Source organism: Salvelinus alpinus, chromosome 6 (assembly GCF_045679555.1).
Source record: "Salvelinus alpinus chromosome 6, SLU_Salpinus.1, whole genome shotgun sequence".
In the NCBI taxonomy this organism is placed as follows: Eukaryota; Metazoa; Chordata; class Actinopteri; order Salmoniformes; family Salmonidae; genus Salvelinus; species Salvelinus alpinus.
Genome location: NC_092091.1, coordinates 68,988,459 through 69,004,350, shown reverse-complemented (window position 1 = coordinate 69,004,350; position 15,892 = coordinate 68,988,459). Strand labels below are relative to the sequence as shown.

The 15,892-nt window shown below is 44.6% G+C and overlaps 1 long non-coding RNA gene across 1 annotated transcript in view; it reads left to right on the top strand.

Moving 5' to 3' along the window:
• The first annotated feature begins 2,924 nt into the window (after window positions 1–2,924).
• LOC139579204 (uncharacterized) overlaps window positions 2,925–15,892 on the top strand; it is a 37,010-nt gene continuing 24,042 nt past the window's right edge. Inside the window, exon 1 of the long non-coding RNA XR_011675691.1 lies at window positions 2,925–3,190. This is a non-coding gene — a long non-coding RNA (uncharacterized lncRNA). The remainder of the gene's footprint in view (window positions 3,191–15,892) is intronic.

The window sequence follows — 15,892 nt, the reverse complement described above, 5'->3', positions numbered from 1 at the left end:
ATTTCAAGTCGGGAACTCAGCCTCTTTCTAGAGTTCCGACCTGAAGATCATTGACGTCATGATTCGACCTAGTTTTTGTCTGAGTTCCCAATAGTCTTGAAAGCACCATAAATCCATAGAATGCCAGACTGCCAAATTTTCCCACAAGAAGGACCGCCGCGCCACCTTCCTGTTCAAGTTAGCACAGCACAACGAGTCCAAATATGTATTGTATGCTGCTGCATAAATTATGTAATATGCCAGGGAAATATGTATACTGAGGCTAAGAAAGTAATACTTAGTGTATGTTGTGTAGTAAGCTGTTAGTAGCCCATGTGCCTCAACCTAATAATTTGGTCCCTTTCCCCCTCATTACTTAGCCTACTGTTCTGACTTGGTGGTGAACATGTAGCCTATAGCCTGTTTTAGAGAAATGTCATCATCGAATATTGTAGGAGCTTTCATTGTCTCCTTATATGCCCCCTTTATTTATCATACGGTTCTGACTTGGTGTACAGCGACAATACTGTAAGAACGGCCCATGTTCTGAATTCTGGCACTGTACACTTCAAAAGTGCTGAACAAATAGTTATATCGACTACGTCCGTCTTAGCTCGCTCCTTAATGTCTTAATCGAAGTTACGGATTGCCTCTTATCCGCTCATTGTTCCCTTATGCCATAGTTTGTACATCTCAATTGTCAGTAGAAACCACATTTGTTTAAGCAAGTCAGCCATATCAGTTATGTATTTATTTATTTTGAAGCCAGTAAATGAGTCTGAATGAACTGTTTCGCAGCCAGACAAGGCTCCACTGATAGCCAGGTGTAGCATGGTAAGGATTCACTTCATGGTGCTGAAAAGAAAGCTCTGCTGTTGGGACAGATTTATGTTGGGCTTAACAGTTTGTGGGCACCTTTTGTCACCATTAATGTATTGTATAGTTGTATTGTATATTGTATAGTGGCTTTGCTAGCATACTTCTAAAAAATATATGTTGAGTTTGCCCTACCAAGATTTACATGCTAAAATCGACACTGCCCCAGTGGCATGTTAATTAGAGCGTAGATGCTTGTTCTGTCCATTGTTCATTCGCTGTGCGCCTAGGTCTACCATTTGACCACAAGGTGTCACCAAGACAATGTACTTTATCATTCAGGCAGACATGTATTTTAGCGTTTGGGCCTTAGGTGCTGTGTATACCATTTGACCACAAGGTGGCAGCAATACAGTGTTATACAGTCGTTCTGGAATAAATACATAGTGCCAGACAGTTATGTTTTTTTAATAGATGCACTTTGGGTTGTTGTCCACATGATGGCACTATTTCCCATAGGAAAGACTGGCCTGCCTGTACTGGCATTGACAAACTACTTTGTATGCCGGTTTGGGCCTAAGCCTACAGGCGAGTCGAATGTTGTGTTCACATTTGCTGGACGATTTAAATTGATTTGAGTCACACCGCCGCTTCCATGCTATATCACCATAATGCACTAATTACCTGCTTCTGCATTATTCACACGTATCACCATGAATCATATCCCATGTTGTTTATTAGTGTTAACCATATGTGTGAGTAATAGTGTTTATCACACTCAATATGACTCTCTCTCACACACACACACACACACACACACACACACTGCGATCATATCCTAGGCCTAGACCTCCCACCACCGACACAGAAAATGCATAATATGGCTTCAGCTTGCAAAAATGAGCAATTAATCAGTAATACAATGTTATTGTTGCACATTGAGGCTGTTCACCAACAACCATAGATCTACTTGAGTTCTGTATTAGAGATAGTCAATGAACAGTGGGAAGAAAGCAATGAGTAAATTGAACTGACGTTATATAGTTACACAAGAATGAAGGCTACTCATTTCCAGGGCAGGCATATAAGCCAAGTCTTTAATTTCCACCAATATCTATTTCATAAGTTACCTATCACAGGGCCTCCAGCCACACAGCGTGTGATTTTATAGCTAGATATCGACATTTAGCTTGGGCCCTCTTCCAGGGCTGTAATATTGTCCATATTGGATGCATCTCAAACTGTTTGCCAAAATGCAACTATCGGCCTGCCATCTGGCGCCGAAGGGCTGAGCTGCAAAAATGTGAAGCTTCTTCAGCTCAGTGTTAATTTAAGGACCATAGCTAGGCTACTTTTTGATAGTTTGCAGCCAAGAATATTGTGATGGCCGGATGGTGTGTAGGCTAGGTGTATTAGGATGGTGTGTAGGCTAGGTGTATTAGGCTATTCAATATGTGTAAACACATTTGATGTTTTAGTCGTATAATTAATTGGAATTAAGTTTAGATTGAATAGGCTCAACTTTTGAACTGATGTATGTTTTATGTCTATTCATTGTCGTTATTAAGCTTGACCTTTAAGACTTCAGTTGGATTGTGGTCATAAGTGTCGAATCTATTGAATGTGTTAACTAGGAAAGGACCTTTAGCTCTGTGTCCCCAATCGTTCCTGCTAGAGCGCCCATGTTGGTTGCTGTCCATGGTGCTAGAACCGACTACGTACGTGGTGCTGAAACTCCCAACTCATAGCTACCGCGGATACAATGTCTGATAGGCTACATGCCTTCTTAATCTGTGGTGTATGTCAATGTCTTGACAAGGTTGTAATGCACATTGTTCTTTTTGGATTTCGTAGGCTATTAAAATAGGAATGAAAGGCCGATTCTTGATTCTAGCTTCAAGTGATGTAATTCCCTTCGTGTCAATTTGGTTTTTCATACTTGTCTGCCATGTCACGTCCCGATTTAGCGCGTATATCCCCTTATTCGCCACACTCTCCTCATTTAAAATGGCGTGATTACAGCGTATGCCCGTTTTAACATGCCTTGTCGTGCAGTGGTAGATAGACTGGCCAACTCTGTAGCCTACGCTGCTGCTTTAAAAAGAGCCTGGTTGCGGACCGCTGACGTCACTGGCGTGTCGTACATGTGGGTTTGACATTCGGTAGAATATGCTGATCACTGATCACGGCCCCCGCTCAAAGGAGATTCCCAATAGTTAAGAGCAATAAAGAGGGGTTTTCCTCGGAAGCAATATCATCCCACGCAATTAGGAGCCGAGATTCCTGCAAAACAATCCCACATCAACTCGTAATCAATCTAGAATCGTCGTGTATAGCAGCAGCAGGAGCCATGTCTGTAGCAGGGTTTAAGAAACAGTTCCACAAAGCTACTCAGGTAAGCCGCATTGTTAATTCAAATAATACAGGACATAGTCGTGCCTTTTGGATATAGTAGCCTAATCGTGTAGATGCATTAAGAATGTCAAGGGCTTTCGTGATTGCTGGTTAATGCTGTGTGAGGGGGGTGTTGAAAGGATAACATAACGGTATCTTCCTCCGTTATGCGCAGCGTTTTTCCATGGTAGACCGTTTGTAGTATATTCGTGGTTGCGTCATGGCTAACACGGATTATTGTGAGGAATTTGATCATCCTACCCCAACTGCACTGCATGTATCCCTTCAATGGCGCTCGAATCCCCTAATGAATGACATTAAAAGGACTGGCGCGACGCAGCAATGCGCCACGGGCCGCTTCTTTCTTATCCCTCTGAAACGTGCAGAGAGAGTGATAAATTAACCTTTGACATCCTATGCAGAGTGATTTCAGGTCAAAAGAACAAAATGGGAATTGTTTTCACGATAATCACTTTGCTCTACGGTCCGTGCTATCGGGATCATTGGGATGTCCCTAGCAGATTGGAAAATGACATGTTTTAAATGGTTTAGGTTAAGATTAGGGTTTAGTGTAGGGACGTCCCAAGGATACCGGATAGCACTGACCGTTGGTCTACATCGCAGACCGTCGGTACAGGACAGATGGTCTGAAAATGTGATGGGTACACCTTCTCCACTTCACATGACGTTCCGCCTGTACCGGAGAAAGACTCCAGCTTGGAACAACGAATGATGTTATTATCTTTTTTTTACCTTAAGGGCTGGACCAGTGCATTATTAAATCGCCTTTATGTAACCGTTAAGCGCGTCCTGGTTGAAATCCTCCCATAACGGTTGCGCAGGTTGACATTTCCGCAACTCTAAAACCGTGCATCTCACGACCGGCCTCTAACTGTCCTGACAAACTAGAGTTAGGCCCACTGAATCTAATTCCTCCCGGTGAGCTTTCTCCAACTTCCTGCCGATGCAGAAAACCGATATCTTAAATCTGTACAATGTGTGAAATGATCCGTATTTTCTGTATAATTGTAATGCATCCCGGTGGTTGAAAAGGATGGACGCATCTACACACTGCAATATGGTTTAGGGCCATCCCAATCCCTGTTTAGTGTTTTTACAGGTTTAAAAATAGACTATAGCTAATGCTGTTTTAATCACTTTGGACGGATCTAAGACACCATTAGGAACTGTCTGTGCGCCCCATTGGCCAGTCCCCTTAAAACGCCCGGCTCACCATGGTTCAGTCCAGCCTAGTTGATGTCCAAAGACGTGTTCTGCACTAGCCCTGAGTGTCTCTAACTGAAGGGCTTACAGTTTATATTCAAGCTGGGTTTAACCTCCCTGGAGAGTTTGCGGGGTGTGCGTTGGAGTGCAGGGTGACATGCGCTCTCAGCATCAACCAGCTCTGGGCCACACGCAGCAGGAGGGCCTAGAACAGGGCTGAGTCACTCTGGCCATGTCTACCCTTGACACTTACATGTGACTTCTGCTATCAGAATGCTTAAAATATTGTGTCCCAAAAAGACGTGCCTAGACACACAAAAGTGGCTTTGTGGTGCGATTGTGTTCAGATCTGTCTGACCACTTCAGGAGGTGGTCAGGGCTGCATTGTGTGTGGATTTCTCCTCAGTCTGGACGCAATCAGGCTACTGAAAGCGCATACAGCGGGCGACTTCATCAGCACTCCTACCACAAGTCTCCAGAAAACCTGTGTTTTGGGACCGAGAGGCACCTTTTCATTATAACATTGGAGGAAATGCGTTCCTAGCGTGTGAGGAACATGTTTGCTGGCCTTATAAATGCTAGCCAGCTAGCTAATATTTAGAAAAACTATTTTTTGTTTGGTAGTTATGCTAACCTGTTTGCAATCCCTGTAGCGTTGTTTGCTAACTTGCGGGCTAGCTACAGAGGTTAGCTGGCTAGTTAGCTACGGTAGTTAGCTACTGCCATCAGTTGTGTTACTATCATATTTAGCCTATTCCACCGTTTTGTAGAGTGAATACTGACATTTGAATATAGCGCTGGAAAAGGGAATCCAGACACACTGTGGACATGTTTCATGTAGATGCCTGACACGTTCGGAACTCTATGATCAGAACACTAAAACGGCATGAACGGTCAAGTCTAAACAAGGCCTCTGTTCTCTCTCACACTGGTTTAGTACACTACACACACACCCCATGACATTAGTCATCAGCTGACAGTCATTCAGCTATATTTGTATGTGCAGTCACTTGTTAAGAGACAAGCAAAGACAATGACTGAATCATACAGTCAATTAATACTGCCAAATACTGTCAAATGCACAGTAACAGGTCATTGAATGTCAGCTGCTTCGATCTCAACATTCGGTTCATGTTCAATACACTTTGAACATTGTGTCCCATAACTGTTACGCCACATGCAATGTCTTACCTGTGAATGATGCAGGTTAATGGTTGCTAATGTATTACAAGGCAGTTTCTACATGTCAGAGTATATGTACTACTACTTTGAGAAACAGTGAGATGTACAAAGACCCTCGTCATGGTTTTGTGGTAGAAGTAGCCAAGCCATGTCTGGGTAGAATAGTGATGTAGTTGTGGTCAGTCACCTGAAGGAGGGAACTGTCTGTCACTGTCACAGTGGGAAACCTCATCTCTCCCTTTAGATTTGACCTCGGAGCACCCAAAGTGTGTGTGTGTGTGTGTGTCACCATAGACATACAGATGTACAGTAGTCATACATCATTGGTCCCTACAGCAGAGGGCCTATATGAGTGTATAAACCCCAGGAGGTATAGTAGGAGCTCTGTGTGCTGTGTGACCATAGACATACAGATGTACAGTAGTCATACCATCATTGGTCCCTACAGCAGAGGGCACTACATGCGTGTACACACACCCCAGCAGGCACAGCAGCAGCACACACACTGCACACACACACACACACACACACACACACATGCTGCACTCAGTCTCCCATGCAGTGACAGCAGGGCTCCCTCTATTAATCTGAGAGCAAATGTTATGCCTGTCCCCTGACAGAGGAGATCAGTGGGGAAGATGGGTGGATGAACAGGCCTAAGGAGGGGGGAGGGGCTTATGGGTGGGGTTTCCACTTGGCTGACCCTCAACACTGGGACCCCTCAAGGGTGCGTGCTCAGCCCCCCTCCTGTACTCCCTGTTCACCCACGACTGCGTGGCCATGCACGCCTCCAACTCAATCATCAAGTTTGCAGACGACACAACAGCAGTGGGCTTGATCACCAACAACGACGAGACGGCTACAGGGAGGAGGTGAGGGCAATCGGTGTGTGGTGTCATGAAAACAACCTCACTCAACGTCAACAAAACAAAGGAGATGATTGTGGACTTCAGGAAACAGCAGAGGGACCACCCCCCTATCCACATCGAAGGGACAGCAGTGGAGAAGGTGGAAAGTTTTAAGTTTCTGGGCGTACACATCACAGAAAAACTGAAATGATCCACGCACACAGACAGCATGGTGAAGAAGGAGCAGCAGCGCCTCTTCAACCTCAGGAGGCTGAAGAAATGTGGCTTGTCACCCAAAACCCTGACAAACTTTTACAGATGCACAATCGAGAACATCCTGTCAGGCTGCATAACAGCCTGTTACGGCATCTGCTCCTCCCTCAACCGTAAGGCCCTCCAGAGGGTGGTGCGGTCTGGACAACGCATCACCAGGGGCAAACTACCTGCCCTCCAGCTACAGCTACCCCCAATGTCACAGGAAGGCCAAAAAGATCATCAAGGACAACCGCCACCCGAGCCACTGCCTGTTCATGCCGCTACCATCCAGAAGGCGAGGTCAGTCCAGGTGCATCAAAGCTGGGACCGAGAGACTGAAAAAACAGCTTCTATCTCAAGGCCATCAGACTGCTAAACAGCAATCACTAACTCAGAAGCTGCTGCCTACATTGAGACCCAATCACTGGCCACTTTAATAAATGAATCACTAGTCACTTTAAATAATGCCATTTTTATAATGTTTACATATCTTACATTACTCATATCATATGTATATACTGTATTTTATACCGTCTATTGCACCTTACCTATGCTGCTCGGCCATCGCTCATCCATATATTTATATGTAAATATTCTCATTCACCCCTTTAGATTTGTGTGTATTAGGTAGTTGTTGTGGAATTGTTAGATTACTTGTTAGTTATTACTGCACTGTCAGAACTAGAAGCATTTCGCTACACTTGCATAACATCTGCTAACCATGTGTATGTGACCAATAAGATGTCATTTGATTTGGTAGATGTTTTTAATACAAAGCATCAATCTCTAAAAGGTCAAAAGTGTATATTGTTCCTTTGAAGGTTTACATCTGATCCAGGGTCACCTTTTGTGGCTTTGGTCCAGTGACCTGATCTGAAATCAGTTCTAACAGCTGCAATGATCCAGAACATTATTGTACTGGATGTCCCGGGAATCTTAACTGACCCGACATTGACCAGAGCTAATGCTAATGGCTAATTACCCATCAGACCCTGCCTTGCCTGTGTGATTATGTAGCAGATGCTTTGCGGTGTATATTTTATGTTCCATTTCCCTCCTGCACGCTGTGCATTATCCCTTCTTCACTCAGGCTTTATGGGCCAGGGCTCTGTGGGGAACAACGGGCCATAAAAAGCTGCTGGTTTCACTGAGGGATTTAGTACACACACTTAAACAGTTGTGTACACACACACACACACACGCTGTTCACTCTCTTACACAATCTCTCTCGCACGCACTGTACAAGGGCAACTGCAATGCAGTCCATTTAATATTGGTGAGAGAGGAGAGGGAAGCACGGGGCATGAAGGTTAAAGCAACCACGTCTCCCTCCATCCCTTCACTGGACATGAATCCATCCATGGTCTCTTCCTAGAGAAGCTTTATAAGTTGCAATGAGACATTTTTCTAGAGACGTTTAATAAGGTGCAATGAGAAATAGTCTCTCCGGCTCACTGGGAAACATGGCTGTATTACGTCTTTGATTTGGGAAGCAATTAGGATGACTCACGCCTAGGATGGTTTTTCTCCAAATTGGTTGTGTTATTTAGAGTATTTATACAGGAAAGTGTGTGTGTGTGTTACGCCATCCGTCAACTTTGCCCTTAGTGAAAGAGAAAGAAGGAAATGGAGAGAAAGAACAGGAGAGAGGGACAGAGAAAGAGCGCTGTGAGTCAGAAGCATCAGTTAGTGTGGAGGAGAACAGATGCTCTCCAAATTCCAGGCGTATATTCCCATGGTAGGATGAGAGGCCCCATACTAAATGTTAGCCATGGCATGATTGACTCTCACACGTCATAGACTACTGCTGATCCACAGCTACCCACATGATCTAGGCTAACGTTTGTTATGGAGCAAACACATGATCTAGGCTAACGTTTGTTATGGGGCAAACACATGATCTAGGCTAACGTTTGTTATGGGGCAAACACATGAACTAGGCTAACGTTTGTTATGGAGCAAACACATGAACTAGGCTAACGTTTGTTATGGGGCAAACACATGAACTAGGCTAACGTTTGTTATGGGGCAAACACATGAACTAGGCTAACGTTTGTTATGGGGCAAACACATGAACTAGGCTAACGTTTGTTATGGAGCAAACACATGAACTAGGCTAACGTTTGTTATGGGGCAAACACATGAACTAGGCTAACGTTTGTTATGGGGCAAACACATGAACTAGGCTAACGTTTGTTATGGAGCAAACACATGATCTAGGCTAACGTTTGTTATGGAGCAAACACATGAACTAGGCTAACGTTTGTTATGGAGCAAACACATGATCTAGGCTAACGTTTGTTATGGAGCAAACACATGAACTAGGCTAACGTTTGTTATGGAGCAAACACATGAACTAGGCTAACGTTTGTTATGAGGCAAACACATGAACTAGGCTAGTAGAATAGTAGAATGCACAAAGTGCAATTTCTAAATTGGGTAGTGCATCATCAGTTTCTCTTGTCATGTCAGTCATTTCATTACTTAGAGAGCTATTTATAACTTGTCAGAAATGTCCAGATCAAGTAGGCAATGTCAGCTAATGTTTTTTTTAGTTAGGTTTTTAGCTCATACATATTGTTGTAATTTTTTAGTCACTCAAATATCACATGAATACACATTAGACATGGCAAATGTATAGAACTGCAAGAAAATGTGCTTTAAACTTGCAAAATTCTCTCCACCACCAAGAGGAGTGTGAACAGTTTGTGTCATGAACAGTGCTTGCACCCATAGAAATAGATGTGGCGCGTGTTGGATGTTCCCCAATGCTGTAAGGGGAGCCCCGAGTGAAACAGTTTGGGAACCCCTGATCTACCCCATGTTCTGTTATGCTAGCCAAGGGGAAACCCTCTTCTTCACCAGAACATGCCCTCCTCAGAACATTGCTTGTGACATGTTCTGTTTTTAGCCCAGGGTAGCTCGGGGAGAGCTGTGACACACTGGTTTAGAGGCCGTTTGTTAATGCAATTTTGGCTCAGAATTTGAGTGATGGGTTTGATTGGTTCTCTCAAATGTATGCATATGAAAATCCAACAGTAGTAATGGAAGGGGGCGGAGCTCGGGGCCTGTGTGGTCGTCCGTAAGTGAGAAAGACATGGAGGAGAACCAACCAGTAAAATCACAGACCCCCTTCATTATAAACACATCGTGCTGACAACATCAAAGAGCCACTCCAAGCTCTAACGTCTGAAGGAGGACTTCGAGAGTTAGGTCTTAGCCAGACTAATAGTCTGCCAACAGGTAACTAAAAATACCTTCAAAAACATCTACTGCTGGGGGAGGGAGAACGAGAGAGGGGGGGAAGGAGGAGAGGAGATAGGGTGCTTAAGAAAGTGTCTGCAGGGTCTTTGGCTGTACAGAGTTTGGCTGTACAGAGATGGATGTTCTAGATAAATGTCAGAAGGGAAAGTCATGCCTCCCACACATTTAGTTGATTTTAATGCTGTCGACATTGGTCATTCTAAGCTATATGGCTACTGTAATCTTCTTATGCACTATTACATGGCAGGTTATTCCATTGGCTAATATGGTTGGCTTAGCCACATGGGTGAGAACAGGAGTAAAATAACATGGAGGTCTCTGTTCAATAGAGGTTAAAGTGGAGCGTTGTGAACGTTGTGTGTTAAGTCACTCTTCTTAATGAAGCAGCGTTTTTTCACTCCACTGCTGTGTCTAATAAATGATAAATGATTCAGGCCTCTTGTGCTTTCTTCGTCTGAGAGCTACTGTGGTACAGATAGACCGCAGCAAGACAGCGTGCGAGCGGATGTGTGTGTGTGTGTGTGTGTGTGTGTGTGTGTGTGTGTGTGTGTGTGTGTGTGTGTGTGTGTGTGTGTGTGTGTGTGTGTGTGTGTGTGTGTGTGTGTGTGTGTGTGTGTGTATTCCTGAGATATGATGCTGCAGTTTCTCATTAGATTTCAGGAGGCAATAAGAGCTCCTAAACCAGGTCAATGGAAGACATCAGACATGTTTCTCCACATAGAAATGTAATGACAGATATGAATTCTATGACCGGTTCTATTTCTATGCTCCCCGTCACATGGTAGTTATCAGAATAGCATAGACGACAACTTCAAGATGATGATGATGAGTAGAGAGATTGATAGTCATTTTGATGATGGTTTTATTACTAACTCCTCATCTCCAAATAAAGGACAGATGGGTGGTGTTTCTGTAACTCCTATGGACCGGTGCAAAACATGGCAGTGTTTATCCTAGGGTGGAGAACAGGGTTTCCATTGCTCTGCTTTGTCCGCAACAGCTGTGGTACCAGCATGAAGCAACGTGTGGGGATTTTGTTTTGGAAAGGTGTGTGTGGGTGTGACTGAGACAGAGCCATCTCTACATAATACGTGGAGGTGCATTCAACCTCTTATCTCTATCAGTCCAGCGTGGGTAGAGCTGTTACTGAATACTATCTCTTCTAGACTAGGGCTGTTATCATCATGCAGATATAGTATCACAACAGCATGAACATACATGAGGCAAGGTTATGTGCAAGTCACAAGTGCAAGAGGAATTGAGAAACTACAGCGGTGGTTCTTTCCTACTTCTTCTTCTCTGTCTCATTTGTGTTGTACAGTAGTTCACCATTCAGGGAGAAAATAATAAGTCGGTCCCAACTAGCCGCAGTTCTAATTAGAGATGGACAGTAGTCTATTAGAAGAGAAGTCTCTCTCTCTCTCTCTCTCTCTCTCTCTTTCTGAAGTGTGTGCAGCATTTTTAAAACCTTTGCGGTCTTGCATGACTTTTGTACACTTAAGATTAGAGCAGAGGTAATCTTTAATAACGAAGTCATACACTTCAATCAGCCAATCAAATGTATTTATATAGCCCTTCTTACATCAGCTGATATCTCAAAGTGCTGTACAGAAACCCAGCCTAAAACCCCAAACAGCAAGCAATGCAGATGTGGAAGCACCGTGGCTATGAAAAACTCCCTAGAAAGGCCAGAACCTAGGAAGAAACCTAGAGAGGAACCAGGCAATGAGGGGTGGCCAGTCCTCTTCTGGCTGTGCCGGGTGGAGATTCTAAGAGCACATGCCCATTAAGGCCAGATTGTTCTTCAAGATGTTCAAACATTCATAGATGACCAGCAGGGTCAAATAATAATCACACTGGTTGTAGAGGGTGCAACAGGTCAATACCTCCGGAGTAAATGTCAGTATGTTTTTCATAGCCGAGCATTCAGAGGTCAAGACAGCAGGTGGGGTAGAGAGCGAGTCGAAAACGGCAGGTGCAGGACAAGGTAGTGCGTCCGGTGAACAGTTCAGGGTTCTATCGCCACAGGCAGAACAGTTGAAACTGGAGCAGCAGCAGGTGGACTGGGGCATGGTCCTGCTGGGAAGGGACGGAGAGAGAATTAGAGGGATCATACTTAAATTCACACAGACACCAGATAAGACAGGAGAATTCCACCAGATATAACAGACTGACCCTAGCCCCCCGGCACATAGACTATTGCAGCACTTACAACGTGTGGCATTGTGACAGGTGTCCCTTAAAGGCATTTGCTCTGCCTCCTGTCACTCACATTTCCCTGCCAATCAGAAGATTGGTAGTGTCATTGATCGTTTGCTGATTGGTGTAAAGTGGTTATTTAAAGGAAGAAGATGAATCTGAGAGCTGTTTACCATAGATGTGAGAGATGACAAAGGCATTGATGAATGTAATTTAATGATTATTTCCTTTTGTATTTGATTTACTGTAACAAAGTACTGATGTTCTACCTTTGACCTGTTTAACTGCCAGTATCAAACGTCTGCCAGTGTTGAATGTTATGGTTACAGTTAGACGCCACCCTGAGCCGAGGGCACACTGATAAAGTCTCTGACATTGTGATTCTGTAGCAGCTGTTGCGTCTTCCTCTCAGCCTCTCAGGCTGGTGTTTCCAGAACATTTGGTGCCGTCTGATTAGAATATAAAGGGCCCGTCTCCAAGAGGCCAGCGAGACAAGACATCCGCGACTGCTCTTTACTTTTGTTCACTTGAAAATCCCCTTTCCATGGCTTATTGGAGAGGGAGAGAATCCACCCACTGTAATAGCAAGCAGTCACTGCAGCAAGAGCACACACAAACAAACACAATCATATTCAGCCTGTGTGTGTTTGCTGTGTCTGTGCCGAGTTGGAAGAGGGTCCAACACCATGTACATCAACAGTGTCTGGAGGACACGCATCATTAGAACAGTCCAAAGGCTGCCTCTAGCACTGCAGACCAGAGTCACTCAGTACATGGGAATCCCCTTCAGCTCAGTAAGATGTAGCTGTGGATTCCCAGGTTGCCGTTGGATACCTTCTGGCATTTTATTCTCATGGAATAATGTCAGAACATTATGTTTTTTAAGCAACGGAAATCATGTTTTGTAGCGAATTCATGTGTAATATTTAGTATGTATTCAGGACCACGGTATAATCCACCTGACCATAGTAATGCAGCAACGTATAACATTTAGCAGGGTGGCTTTGGGATGGATGTAGTTGGTGTCTTTGTGTTGAGGAGAGAGAGGTGTTGTGGGGAGAGTGGTGTTGAGGAGAGAGAGGTGTTGTGGGGAGAGCGGTGTTGAGGAGAGAGAGGTGTTGTGGGGAGAGCGGTGTTGAGGAGAGAGAGGTGTTGTGGGGAGAGGCGTTAGGATATGTCTACTTCAGGAATGGTGCATCCATTGTGATGGATTTAGTAGTGTTGTGTGTGCTGTGCGCTTGGTCTATACATGTTTATGTGTGCGTCCATTGTGATGGCGGATTTAGTAGTGTTGTGTGTGTATGGGGCAGCAGCAGCTGCGTTGGACTCCCTGGATGTGGCTGCAGCCTGCCTAGGGGCCTGTAGGGCCACAGATTGTGAGAGGAGAGGGTGAGTCATCTGCTCTGCCTCTCCTTCCTCTTTCTCATTCTGCTGCTGCTAGTCCTGTATACTGCAGTGCAGTGCAGGGGAGAACCGATCCATCTGGGAGATAAGAGAGGAGGGAGGGATAGTGCGAGAGGTGTGGAGGGAGACAGATGGAGAGAGAGAAATAAAAGGAGATGGTGGGAAAGGCAGGACTCATGCCAAAATACTGTAGGCAGGGGAACAAAGAAGAGAACAGTAGCTGAGAGGATCAAGTCCCAAACACCCAATGTACCTACACACACAGCACAATCTCTATAGTCATCTTTCACTGACTGGATTCTCACTTCAGCGCTGCCCTAATAAGCTAACACACACACACACACACACACACACACACACACACACACACACACACACACACACACACACACACACACACACACACACACACACACACGGCCTAATAGTCTTACACTAGAACTGCCTCATGAAGAAATGTATTGCTCCTGAAACCAGCTCAATATACCTTCATCAATGAGACGTTACGCAACGACTAACACTTTCTCACCCATCAATCTTGGTCTATTTCCTGGTTGATTTTGTTTTTCTTCTGAGTTCATAGGAAGATATTGTTTATTTGCACAACTGGTGAAAGTCCATTACTCAGTTATTGATGGGTGGAGTAAATGCCTTTACAGCGGTTGTATTGATTTGGGAAAAGACTGTTATAGTGAGAGATGGTGGTGAGTAGCTATGAATCTCCAGTGCTGTCTGTACTTCCTGTACTGAGCTTCAGTGAATACTCTTGGGCTAAAGCACCCGACGATCCAAGGATGCATGGATATTGTTCTGTTAGGAGTGGAGACTGGTAGATTTGTCAATTGAATTGTCCTAGAATGTACTAGCCGATAAATGTGTGTGTTCGTTCCTTGGTGCGTGGGTGTGTGTTCGTTCCTTGGTGCGTGTGTGTGAGGGTAGTTTAAATGTAGTTCTGCAGTGCAGCAGAAGTGGTGCTGTACACTGGACCCTCTCATCATTCAAGTCATCATTCATCTGCGCTTTATTTTCTTCTTCAAAGTACCTCTATTACTCTGGATTTTTGCCTGCCAATTTCCTTCCCTCAGGATGTACAGTATTTTTACTTACAGTACCATTTCTTGGAGTGTATTTGCTCAAAGTACTTTGGTTGTTGACGAGTGCACAGATGAGCTTCCCTGAGACGTTTCTGACAGTTTTTGTGCAGAAATTCTTTGGTTGTGCAAACCCACAGTTTCATCAGCTGTCCAGGTGGCTGGTTTCAGACGATCCAACAGGTGAAGAAGCCGGATGTGGAGGTCCTGGACTGGCGTGATTATACATGGTCTGCGGTTGTGAGGCCAGTTGAACGTACTGCCAAATTCTCCAAAACAACGTTGGAAGCAGCCTAATATTGTCCCCAACACAATGTGCACCTGTGTAAAGGATCATGCTGTTTAAAACCCACTAGAGTCCATCCTCAGTAACATAATAAAAATGAATCTGTCAGTTTAGCTGGAGAGATGTTTTTTTGCGTGGGCTGCGTCTCAATCCACTGCATCCGCCTATGGAAAGCGTCAGAGCTACAGCGCTGTTTGTCAGACCAGGAGACGTCCCAAAAGTCAGCTTAGATCCTGGATCCGCACTCGTACTCTGAAACGCTTTGTGAGTACAGGCCCAGTCCATTAGGGTATTGAGTGAACTGAGCTTGTCAGATACAGAGAACAGGTAGAGCGCTGTGCTGACTCTGGATCAGTATTATAGAGGTTAATATATGACATCCACAGATCCACTCCCGGTAATCCTATTCCCTTTGCCTTGGGTTAGAACGCCCCGTAGCTAGGCAACTAATGCCTAGAGAGAGACAATGAATGGTGACATGGACACTGATTAGGGAACAGCTAATTCCACTAATTAGCCTACCGTTCTAAAGTTCTCTCTGTGTTTGTGAATGACTGACCGTTGAAAGGGACTCTCGAGAGGCAATGCATTCAGGAGCTTTTTTTAAACTATCCTCTCATCATAATGATTGTAGGCTGAGTGTTACAGGAGAGTGTAGTTCTATGAGCTAACAGCACAGTCACAGCCAGTCATCACTCATTCATTCCTATCTCAGCTTTTGTATTTCCCCGTCCCTGTCTTTGGAGAGTGATGACGCCTGGACAATAAACTAGGCAGTTTGATAGGAGGCAGATATAGCAGCTCTCTGTCTCTCCCCCTCCCCCTCCCCCCATAACATCAGTATTCAGGCCATGAAAGATGTTTTATTCAGGAGTTAGATATTACATATTCTGGGCATCACCTACTGCGGCTGGGCAACACAGGAAGGCAGGCTGGGGCTGAGAGGACGG